Source organism: Otolemur garnettii, unplaced genomic scaffold (genome assembly GCF_000181295.1).
Source record: "Otolemur garnettii isolate 467f Iridium unplaced genomic scaffold, OtoGar3 scaffold00030, whole genome shotgun sequence".
NCBI lineage: Eukaryota > Metazoa > Chordata > Mammalia > Primates > Galagidae > Otolemur > Otolemur garnettii.
Window position 1 is genome coordinate 2,152,286 of NW_003852425.1, and position 12,309 is coordinate 2,164,594.

General features: G+C 37.1%; 1 protein-coding gene across 1 annotated transcript in view; it reads left to right on the plus strand.

The window, feature by feature from the left end:
* DTWD2 (DTW domain containing 2) overlaps window positions 1-12,309 on the plus strand; it is a 104,388-nt gene that overhangs the window by 13,528 nt on the left and 78,551 nt on the right. The window lies entirely within an intron of this gene.

A 12,309-nucleotide genomic window follows, 5' to 3' on the forward strand; every position in this document is an offset into this window, starting at 1 on the left:
TGAGACAGAGCCTCAAGCTCTTGTCCTGGTAGAGTGCTGTGGCGTCACAGCTCACAGCAACCTCAAACTCCTGGGCTTAAGCAATTCTCTTGCTTCAGCCTCCCAAGTAGCTGGGACTACAGGCGCCTGCCACAATTCCCGGCTATATTTGGTTGTAGTTGTCACTGTTATTTGGCAGGCCCAGGCTGAATTCGAACCCGCCAGCTGTGGTATATGCGACTGGCACCTGCCTTAGCTGCTTGAGCTACAGGCGCTGAGCCCTAATTTTTCTAATTTTAGTAGAAACAGGGGTCTCATTCTTTGTTGTTGTTGTTTTTTTTGAGACAGAGTCTCAAGGTGTTGCTCTGGGTAGAGTACTCTGGCATTACAGCTCACAGCAACCTCCAACTCGGGCTCAAGAGATTCTCTTGCCTCAGTTTTGTCTGTTTTTTAGTAGAAATGGGGTCTTGCTTTTGCTCTGACTGGTCTTGAACTCATGAGCTCAAGCAATCCATCTGCCTCTGCCTGTCAGAGTGCTAGGATATAGGCGTGAACTACTGCGCCCAGCCAAAAGTCTCATTCTTGCTCAGACTGGTCTTGAACTCAGGAAAGATTTTTTTTATAGAGATAGATTCTCACTGTGTTGCCGAGGCTGGTTTGTAACTCTTGACCTCAAGCAATCCTCCTGCTTTGTCTTCCCCAAACACTGTGATTACAGGCATGAGCCACCACGCCTGGCCTCGTTTTTTATATTTTTATTGCTATATTACATAGTAAAGAGTTATACTTAAATGAACAAGATGACGACCATTGTTTTTCTATTGTATAAGTATTTGCATTGAAGTGTTTCTTTGCTACCTTCTGATTTATAGTTTCTTTTCCTTTACCTTTGACCTTGACTATTTTTATTTGGAGGGGAATAATTTTTAATTATTATCTTATTAAGGTCAGGCTTGTATCTCCTGAGTCCTTTACTTGTCTATGATCAGATTCTCATTTCTGTTGGTGGTTCCTCACCTTTAGTTAGACAGATTTAAAGATATTATTGAAGGTATTTTTTTTCACTGATGAAGTTTTTATTTGTTTTCTTGTGTTTTGTTTTTTTCTATTGAAAGCCTAGTGAAAAGGTTCTGGGGAAAGGAAGCAGTGAAGTAAATGGAAAAAGTGTTCCCGGACTACTCAGGGAGAAAAATGAAAAGGTGTGTAATGACGTAATGGGCCTGTTGATTTTGCAGAACAGTTAGACAGGTTGACTTAATGGAAATGTCTCTGATTTGTTATGAGGGCAAGTTATTCGGCAGGACGATCTTTCTTTTTTTTTTTAATTGGGGCAACATGTACATAACATGATATTTATCATGCTGTTTGTTACATATATAATTTAAGGGCATGCAATATACATGAAGGTTATGTAACCATCACCACTTTCTTTATCCAAAACAACTTCATTATCCTAACATAATCTTTTTTTTTTTAAATTAAATCATAGCTGTTACATTAATGCAGTCATGGAGCACAATGTGCTGGTTTTACATACAGTTTGAAATATTTTTGTCAAACTGGTTAACATAGCCTTCATGGCATTTTCCTAGTTATTATGTTAAGACATTTATATTCTACATTTAGTAAGTTTCACATGTACCCTTGTAAGATGCACTGTAGGTGTGGTCTCACTAATTACCCTACATAACACTTTTTTTTTTTGCTGTTTTTGGCCGGGGCCAGGTTCGAACCCACCTCCTCCGGTATATGGGGCCGGCATCCTACTCCTTGAGCCACAGGCGCCGCCCTACATAACTCTTATTAAGTAATAATTTTTCATTTGCTGCTCCTCTAGCCCCAGGTAGCCTCTATTTTACTTTTTGTTTCTATGGATTTATCTATTCTAGATATACCATATAAGGGGAATCATATATTTGTGCATCTACCTTATTTCACTTAGCATATTTTCAAGGTCTGTCCATGTTGTGGAATATATCACAATTTCATTCACTTTTATGGCTGAATTGTATGTATATTCTACCTTTGTTATCCATTATCCATTTATCTGCTGATGGATATTTGGGTTATTTTTACCTTTTGCTTTCCCACTATCTGTCTTGGAAACAGATAAAGATACTAGGAGATACTGAGAGATTTTGATAGTTTTTTTTTTTTTTTTTGAGACTGTCTCGTTTTGTCACCCTCAATAGAATGCTGTGGTGTCACAGCTCACAGCAACCTCAAACTCCTGGGCCCAAGTGATTCTTTTGCCCCAGCCTTCCAAGTAGCTGGGATTACAGGCACCCACCACAATGCCTGGCTATGTTTTTTTTTGTAGTTGTTATTGTATAGCTGGCTCCAGCCGGGTTTAAAGCTGCCAGCCTCATTGCATGTGGCCGGCACTGTAACCACTGTGCTAAGGGCATCGAGCCGATTTTGGTAGTATTAAGATCACTTTCTGGCAAAGGTCCCACCAGTACTAGTGACTGCCCCCAAACCTAATATCCTTATGAGTTTCCTAAAGTATGTACATGATGCACAGTATTAGGAAATACTCCTTCTTGGGTCTCTTTATTACTTTCCTGTGGCTGTTATTATATTATAGTTACAATGACAGTGTTTGTGAGAATAAAATGAAGATATTTAGCATAGCCTGTAAGGTAACCAAATACATTAAATGTTAAATTCTTCCTCTTTTCCCTTCTCTTTTGCCCCTTCTCCCTTTCCTCTCGTCTCTTCTTTTTATTCCTCCTTTTCTTCCTCCCTGAAAATATTATTACTGTTTCTGAAATTAGTCCTTTTTCGCTGTTAGGGGAGCTTTTCTAGATTAGAACCCCAAAGGCAAGTGAGTAATTTTGTGTGCGTTAATGCTGCAGGTCACCATAAATAAATTGACTCATGATGGAGAGTTTGTCATTCTGGGGCTTTTGAGAGTACTCAATTATCTGGTGTACCTAAGTGTTGCATTGATGAAGACCACTTTTTTTAGGGGGGATATCAAAATCAGTGGCTTATTCAAAACAGTATTGTATTCTCCTATGTGGTAAGGCAATACTAACTGAAACTTAAATATATTTTCTATATTTTATATCAAAGAAAATTCTCAAATCTCTGAGCTCTTTTGTAGACATTTTTGTAAACTGAAGAGGATTACTCCAATAAATCAGCTGTATAAAATCCGTATTTTAAAATATAGACAATTTTTAGGTAAGTGAAGGAGATGAGAAAACAAAATGAAAATGTTTCCAAGTATCATGGTCCCCCTCATTCTATTCTTTGTAAAACATTTCTAGCTTAGCCTTTCACTTCTTACTTCCTTGCTAATCCGTTTAGTTAGTGTAGAATCCTGCCACATACAGATCTGCTAGCTCAGTTTGATAAATCATGTCAATATCCTTTATTCATTCAGTATCCAATACCTAATACATGCACAGCTTCAGTCATAACAGAATGATTTTTATTTTCTTTTCTGAGACAGAGTTCTTACTCTGTTGACCCAGGCTAAAGTGCCCTGGTGTCACCCTAGCTTATATCAACTTCAAACTCCTGTATTGAAGTGATCGTCCTACCTCATCCCTCCAGGTTGCTGGGACTAGAGGTGCCCACCACAACACCCAGCTGATTTTTCTATTTTTAGTAGAGATGGGGTCATACTCTTGCTCAGGCTGATCTCAAACTGCTGCGCTCAGGCTATCCTCCTGCCTTAGCCTCCCAGGTGTGAGCCACTGCACCCGGCTTCCTACCAAAATGATTAAGAAATGTTCCCTAAAGAACACATAGCAAATTATGTGTGAGAGAAAACATGTTTAAGTAATATTGAAGACATTATGGAAATATAAAGTTAGAGTTTGTAGAGGAAAAGAGAGATTAATTTGCTACTAAAAAAGCTGTTTGCCATTTTTTATATTTGTTTATATTTCTATAAAAGGAAAGGAAGTAAATAATAGGATAGCTGAACATAGATGATGATTTTGATGAGCGTTTCAGCTTTAGTTGACCTGTCACTTAGTCATCTCAGTTTCAGCAGAGACTTTATATAGCTGCTGCATGTAGTCATCTCTCTGGACACGAGGCTTCTGTTCTTTGGGCATCTGGCTTCTTTGAAGACTTCTTTAATTATAATACTCAGTACCATTTTTTAAAATTATAGATCCTGTCATAGGAACAAACTTATCTCTAGGCCAATGGTATAAGTATTTTGATTACATGCTACAATTGATCAAAAAATATTCAGATGCATTTCTGTTAGATACACTTATTTATCTATAATTACATGCGTTTATAATATGTTAACTTATGATGTACCTCATAGATAGTAACAGAGAAGAAATATAATGAAATAAACTATTTTAAAATGTTTTACTAATAATGATCGTATGATGACTCACTATCATTCATTGTATCAAAGCACAACATGTACGTAAGGTCAGCATCATTTTTAGTAAGATATGAATACAGTTCAAATAGTCTTGATAATTTCTCCACTGCTCCAGCCTACCTTCTGACGTAGGGTTCTGCTCAGCTGCAGTCAGTTCTCTGAAACTCTCGTCTATTCTACAACAGTGATTTTCCTTCTAAGTCCATTTTTTCCTATACTCCTGAAGGCAGTTATAAGGAAAAGAGTCTAGTAAGAAAAACAGTTTTGGGCTCAGCACCTGTAGCTTAGTGAGTAGTGTATGCGCCGGCCACATACACTGAGGCTGGCGAGTTCAAGCCCGGCCCATGCTTACTAAAAAACAGTGTCAACTGCAACCAAAAAATAGCTGGCTGTTATGGCAGGCACCTGTAGTCCCAGCTACTCGGGAGGCTAAGGCAGGAGAATCACTTAAGCTCAAGAGTTTGAGGTTACTGTGAACTATGATACCATGGCACTCTTCTGAGGGCAGCATAGTGAAACTTTGTCTCAGAGAGAAAAAGAAAAGAAAAACAATTTTGGGAGATGTGAGAAATCACTTATTTATACTCAAATCAGTCAGACTTATAAGATGTTATCCACTCTGCTTTTATTGAAGAGATGAAAATTTATTATAGTATTATGTTAATAATGTACAGCCTTTTGTCCTTCATTGGTTATGTGGCATATATATTAATAGTTTTAGAGGGGTTGAAAAAAATACTTTCAGAAGTTGAAAAACTTTTATTTTACAGATTATTTTAGTGTCTTTTAAAATGGCAGCAGAGGGCACTGTGGTATTTAGTTTCCAAAGCTGTTTAAAATTGGAAAGTTGTTACCATTTTTATGTGTAATGCAGCGTATCTATTCAGCTAATTCAGTGAAAGGCTGAAACATATTGTTCTTTTGTTTTTCACTCTGTTGGGCCTTTAAAATATTTGTTGAAAAAAATAAAAAAATTTTGAGAATTGGAAAATTTGAGGTGCACTATTTTTCTGGGTGCATTCACATTTGCTTCAGAGAAATCCTTTAAAATCCTTTAAAAATATTGTAAATCTATTCAGTACTCTTTAAAGTTAATTTATATAAGATCACCTTGATTAATTTAGTATTATGAGAAAAAACTTTTCAGTGAATATTATATAAGAAATTTAATTAAACTTTTGAAAGATGTTTTGTAGCTCTAGCATCTCCAGTCATAAGTTACATATACTTTTGTTAGCCCAGAGGCTGCTAGAGATAGCATGCCCAGAGTGACAGATTACCTTTTTATTACAGCATTCACTTAGGAAGCAAGTCAGTCCTAGTCTGACAGGAAGCCTGCATATTTATTTCTACATCATTAATGAGAAAAGAAGAAAAAGCTTGTTCCATAAAATTTCTGTAGGGAAATTATTTGAAATTTTGATTTATATTTTAAGACTATAATGAACATTGAGTTGTATAGATTTTGTATAAGATAAACCCTAATAATAGAAAAATAGTATTTATAATACATTTACAATGTATAGTAGAACCTGAAGGGAGTGTAACCAACTGCTTAACATGCAGAGGTGGTTAACATAAGGCATTAGGCCTTCTGTGCTGATATGTATTGTGGTGCATTTATGGTCTGTGAAAATTAGGGCCACTTAAGGAGATGGTCAGTGTAGAGAGGTGGCAACTGTGGAGGTTCTTCTGTATTGTAAGTGTAGGGAAAAGAAAAATCTCAGCTTCTACTTTGGTCATTCTGTTATAAATTAGTTCAAAATAATAGCCAATAATGATTTCTAGCTATTCAATGATTATTCGTTGGAACTTTCTTGGTGTGTTAGTGTTCTTTTTTTTTTTTAAGAGACAGAGTTTTAGTCTGTCACCCTCTGTAGAGTTCTGTGGTGTCACAGCTCACAGTATCTTCCAGCTCCTGGGCTTAGGTGATAATTTTGCCTCAGCCTCCCAAGTAGCTGGGACTACAGGTGCCCACCACAATGCCTGGCTATTTTTTGTTGCAGTTTGGCCAGGGCCGGGTTTGAACCTGCCACCCTTGGTATACGGGGCCAGTACCATACTCACTGAGCCACAGGCACCACCCGGTGTGTTAGTGTTACTAGTTGTACAAAGGAGGAAATTGAAAACCTGTGACACACCCAAGATCACATAGTAAGACAATGACATTGTCAGTGACATAACCTTAATAGTTATTCTCCAAACCTATACTCAGTTGGCCGGATTATATATCTTTATAAATTAGTCTTTATTCTTCGGATTTGTGTAAATTCTAGAAGTGGCTTTTTATTTTAAATTAATGTTCTTTATTTACAAATAATCAGTTTTGATATGCAATTATGGTTTTTTTCCCTGTCAAGTAAAATAATTTGTAGGAAGCAAGGAACTTAAAAAAAAAAAAAAAGATACGGGGTTTTGCTGTGTTGCCCAGGCTGAGTATAGTGGCTGTTCACAGGAGCCATAATAGTGCACTACAGCCTTGAACTCCAGGGCTCAAGTGATAACACTTATCTTAGGTCATGAGTAGCTGGAACTACAGGTACGTGTTACCATGCCCAGCAAAGCATTTATGAACTTCTAAAAAAAATCCTTTCTGGTAGCTATGGTAAGAACAAATAAACTCCATGAAGGCAGGAATCTTTGTTTTGTTGTTTCAACTGCAACATATTGATATTTGAATAAAAATTTGTTGAATTTATAAATTATTTTATCCATTGTTGATTTGAAATATTTAAACTTTTCTAGGATTTAAGCTTGGATATAGAGAATTCTTTTGTTCCTTGGAAAAAGATTTTACAATGAGGAGAAAAATTACTCTGCACTTAGCCACTAATTTTAGTAGGAGATGGTTTCTACCATCTATGAACTACCATCATAGTTCATGTTGAACGTCGTGGAGGAGGAAGTTATGGGAAAGCTTGATGTTAAGGTAATAAGCACAACTTCATCTCATAAAGTAATTTTCTAAATTTGAAGAGGGTTAGTTGGAATTGTAAAATGATTTAAAAATTATTAGAATTAGGTTTATAAAGAGGACATGTTAGTTTAAAATAAATAGGCAGTGATGTTTTATGCTCATATCAAAGCATGAGCCGAAGCAATTAGTTTTAGCTTAAAGCACAGTTGCAGTGTTTACATATAACATGCTTAGCTGTTTTTTTCATTAGTAAATAATTTCTTCAGTGAGTACTTTTTCCTGTTATGTGCTATTACTTATCAAAATGATCACAAAATATGTCAAAGGACAAGCTGACACCCTGAATTTCACTTATACTTGTAATACAAACTAATTGCCTAAGTATTAATAATAGGGAGGATATGGAGACACCAAAATCGTTACGTAAGAAAATGAAGGGTTGGGAGAGAGAAGTCTCCCAGGTGGGAGGTAAGAGGGAATGTAGAGGCATTCCTTCAAGTATTAAACAATATTTACTGAGCACCTCTGATGCTAGGTGCTGGAGGTATAGTGAAAAAGGTAGGCTAAGTCCTTTCCCACATGTAGCTTACATCGTAGGGAAGGAAACCACATTCAGATAACAGAATGTCAAATAGTGATGAATGATATGAAGAAAAATCAATTAGGATAAGGGGCTGGAGAGAGATAGTGAGAGAAGTAGTGGGTTGTCTTAGAAAATGGCATTGTGGTGGTGCCCGTAGCTCAGTGGGTAGGGCTCCAGCCACATATACCAAGGTTGGCATGTTTGAACCCGGCCCCGGGCCAGCTAAAACAACGATGACAATTGCAACAAAAAAAAATAGTCGGGTGTTGTGGCAGGTGCCTGTAGTCCCAGCTACTTGGGAGGCTGAGGCAAGAGAATCACTTAAGCCCAAGAGTTGGAGGGTGCTGTGAGCTGTGATGCCATGGCACTCTACCCAGGGCAACATAGTGAGACTCTGTCTCAAAAAAAAAAAAAAAATAAAAATAAATGGCATTGGAACAAAGACTTGTACAAAATGAAGAATCAAGCCCTGAAGATGTCTAGATTAAGATACCAAGCACAGCACAGGTAGCTAGACACTCAGGTGCATGAGACCACTGGAGGCAACACGTGATATCAGAAGGATAAAGGACAGGAGCTGCCACTTACCTTCGGGTATCCTCAGATGTTCTTTTCTGCTGGAATTCTTATGGAAGTCTCTCAGAGCAGTCTAGCTCAGATGGAATGTGACGTTTCCACACTGGGCAGGTATGGGAGTCTAGGGTTCTAATCTAGGGAGCCCAAAGAAAAGTATGGTGCCCTCATTAGGTCTTTATAATTCTCCAGTCAGATGTAGTGTACCAGACAGGGGTCATTTTAATCATATACAGTGTTGCCTAGCAATATAGTTATCAGGTTGCCAGGGTAACAGAGCTAGTCAATTAAGTGAAGGTCAAATTTTCATGCAGAGGGAAAAGGTTTGGTTAGCCCTTTTGTCTACAGATTTGTTGTTTATTAGTCTTTGATTGCTATTTCTCACAAAGGTTCATCAGGCTTTGCCAATCCTCAGGCATAAAGAGGAATAAGAAAGTAGGCTGGATTTAGATAGGGATTCAAGTCACTTGAATAAAAAAGGGCTGGTATTGGTATTAGGTTTCCAAAGCTGTGTTTTAAAAGATCAGAATATTTCAGTGTGATTTATTATTTAAAAAGTTGGTCTCCAAGTATATGGCACACTTCCTGGTGAAGGGCACAGCTATAACTTGGCCTTTAACCTTACAAATGCAAACTGTGTAACCTAATCATATGTACCTGCAAATTAATCCAAAATTAAAAAAGTAAAAATTAGTCTCATTTGATACTTGCACTGAATCCATTCGTTGAGACCATTGAAGATAAATTATGTATTTTTTTAGAGAGTTTTATTTTTATATTTATTTATTTATTTTTGAGACAGAGCCTCAAGCTGTTGCCCTGGATAGAGTGCTATAGCGTCACAGCTCGCAGCAACCTCCAACTCTTGGGCTTAAGCAATTCTTTTGCCTCAGCCTCCCAAGTAGTTAGGACTATAGGCGCCCCCTACAATGCCTGGCTATTTTTTTTTGGTTGTAGTTGTCATTGTTTGGCAGGCCCGGGCTAGATTCAAACTCGCCAGCTCTTGTGTATGTGACTGGTGCCTTAGCTGCTTGAGCTATAGGTGACGAGCCTATTTATTTTATTTTTTTGAGACAGAATCTTACTATGTTACCCTTGGTAAAGTGCGGTGGTGTCACAGCTCACAGCAACCTCAAACTCTTAGGCTTAAGTGATTCTCTCAACTCAGCCTCCCAAGTAGCTGGGACTATAGACCCTGGCCCCAACGCTGGGCTATTTTTTTGTTGTAGTTGTCATTGTTATTTGGCAGGCCTGGGCTGGATTTGAACCCACCAGCTCCGGTGTATGTGACTGGCGCCTTAGCCGCTGAGCTACAGGCACTGAGCCTTTTAGAGAGTTTTAGAAGGGTGATTTGTATAAGTTGACATTGTGATATCACTGAGGAACTTCAGTTATGTTGAGGTTTTGTGTGATTGTAAAAGTCTCATAAAGGAATTGAAGTTAAAGATAATTCAATAATAGATCTTGCCTAACACATTTAAAGAATGATAAAATTTTATTATAAAAAAGCATAATAGGTGGTCCATCTACTAAAGGTTAGAAATCAGCCTTTTAGGTAAAATTTACTATGGCAGCACAGGGTGCTACTATGATAGGACTTTTATCTGTAAAAGATTAAAGCCAACGTTTGTGGAATCACAGCTTTTCTTCAGCCAAAATTTGAATATAGTTATTAAAACAGATTCAAAGTTGAACCCCACCCCACCACATTCGACTATGATTAGGATATGAGCATATACAAGTAACTACTTTATTTAAATTACTTGTGCATATTGGAGAAACATCAACTTTTACTTCATTCTTCTCTTGGATAATGTATTTAATATAAAAACCCAGGATTTTGTTTTTAGATTTTGAATATATCTCATCCTGTTCCTCCTCTAATTGAATGAAGAATCCTTTCTTAATAGCAGCCGTTGCACCAGTACCCAGTTCCTTCAGTCGCTGCTCCTCTCCTGTGTTTACTTGTATTTATTCTTGTTACTACAAAAGACTCTTTCCATCGCTATAAATCTGCTCCCGTTCTTGAGAGGAAGTCTAGCGTGAGGCAGAATGGTCAGACTAAATCATGTCAGAGTTCACTGGAAATCAGGTGTGTTGGTTTTGGAGGTGGGACACATTGTACAGTGCGTTCCTACCACTGCTAAGATATCATCTACATATCTTTTCAGCAGGAGTAAAGGTTTGGCATTTTCTTGCAGAATGAGTTGGTAGACATAACAGGTATTTGAGCTAATTTATCCATACTTTATGGTTTATTAATATAAACATTTCTAATCTTAGGCTATCACTCCATGTAAGTAAATATGTCATGTTTGTTGTAATATGCATGTTGCTGGGAATTTCCTTTAATAAAACATTCAGACCAGGCGGACTGGCTCACTTCAGTAATCCCAATTCTTTGGAAGGCCAAGATGGTCCTTGAGGTCAAGAGTTTGAGACCAAGGTGGGCAGCAGAGTGAGACCTTGTCTCTACTAGGAAGAAAAAAATTAGCCAGGTGTGGTGGCACGGTGCTTGTAGACCCAGCTGCTCAGGGGGCTGAGGTAGGAGGATTACTTGAGCCTAGGAGTTCGAGGTTGTAATGAGCTATGATGACACCACTGTATTCCAGTCTGGGTGATAGAGCTAGACCCTGTCTCTGAAAGAAAAAATGGGTATGTATATATATATATATATATATATACATACACACATAAATATTCACTTGTATGCTATTATAATGGTATCTGACATCTGCCTGCAATAGTGTTTTGTTGTGAAAATTTTATTCCCATTAGGTCTGGGATGTGACAGATGGATTTCATATGAAAAACACAATGAATCAAAGTACATTATGGCAAAATATAAATGATAACTCACATAAGAAACTGTTCATTAGCTGCTCCTAGGGAAGAGAATACCCTAGGCTGGAGGACTGAGATGGGAGATATGCCCTTTTTTTCTATCTGGATTTTCTTGTGTTATGTATAAGAGTTACCTAAAGTAAATAGTAAAGTGGTAAAAAGTAAGTAAAACAAAGCAACAAAGTAAACAGTAACAAAAGAGAAAATAAATGGATAAAGCAGATATTCTTTGGATATGGTTTTGGCCAAGTATCATCTGGTGGCTTCTATTTAGATTTCTTCTCACAATAGGTATACTCTCTGTATTGATTGATGCCTGAATTTCATTAAAGTTTCCTCTACATGGTAATTGCATTCTAATAGTTTATCATCTAATTGTTCCTTCAGACTTCAAATGTCATAGAAGAGTTGCCAAGTTTCTCTCTGACATGAGATCTGTTCTCAATTTGGAATAGAAGTTAGCAGAAGTGTTGCTTTATGAATGAAAGGATCATAGTGACTTACAAGTATTCTTCCACTAAAGATAATTAAGATAGGACTTTTTGAGGTACTTTAATCTGTACAGAACAGGGATTCCAACCTTTTAGCTTCTCTGGGCCACACTGGAAAAAGAGTTGTCTTGGACTATATATATACTTTATATATATATTATGTATATATACACATATACACTTTGAGTACACAAGTGCTAACGAAAGCTGATGAACCAAAAAAAAGATCCGTGCATAGTCTTCGTAATATTTGCCCCACAGATAAGCAAAAAAATCCTCACTTAATAATCCTAATTGTGCACCAGCCTGTTTAGATATCATTCAGCAGGTCGTAAGTTTGCAATTACTAATATATAGGACATAAATAAGTAATAAAACATCTTTTTTTGATATTTTTTATTATAGAAATAAAAGAAAAGTGGGCATTGTAAAATTAGTGGTATATTTGACATTGTATTTGAGAAATTAGTGCATCAGTATCTGATTTGATGGAAGTAGTTGAAATTCTCATTGAGTTTTGAAGGTGCTCATCAGATATTTGGGTTCTAACTTTTTTTTTTTT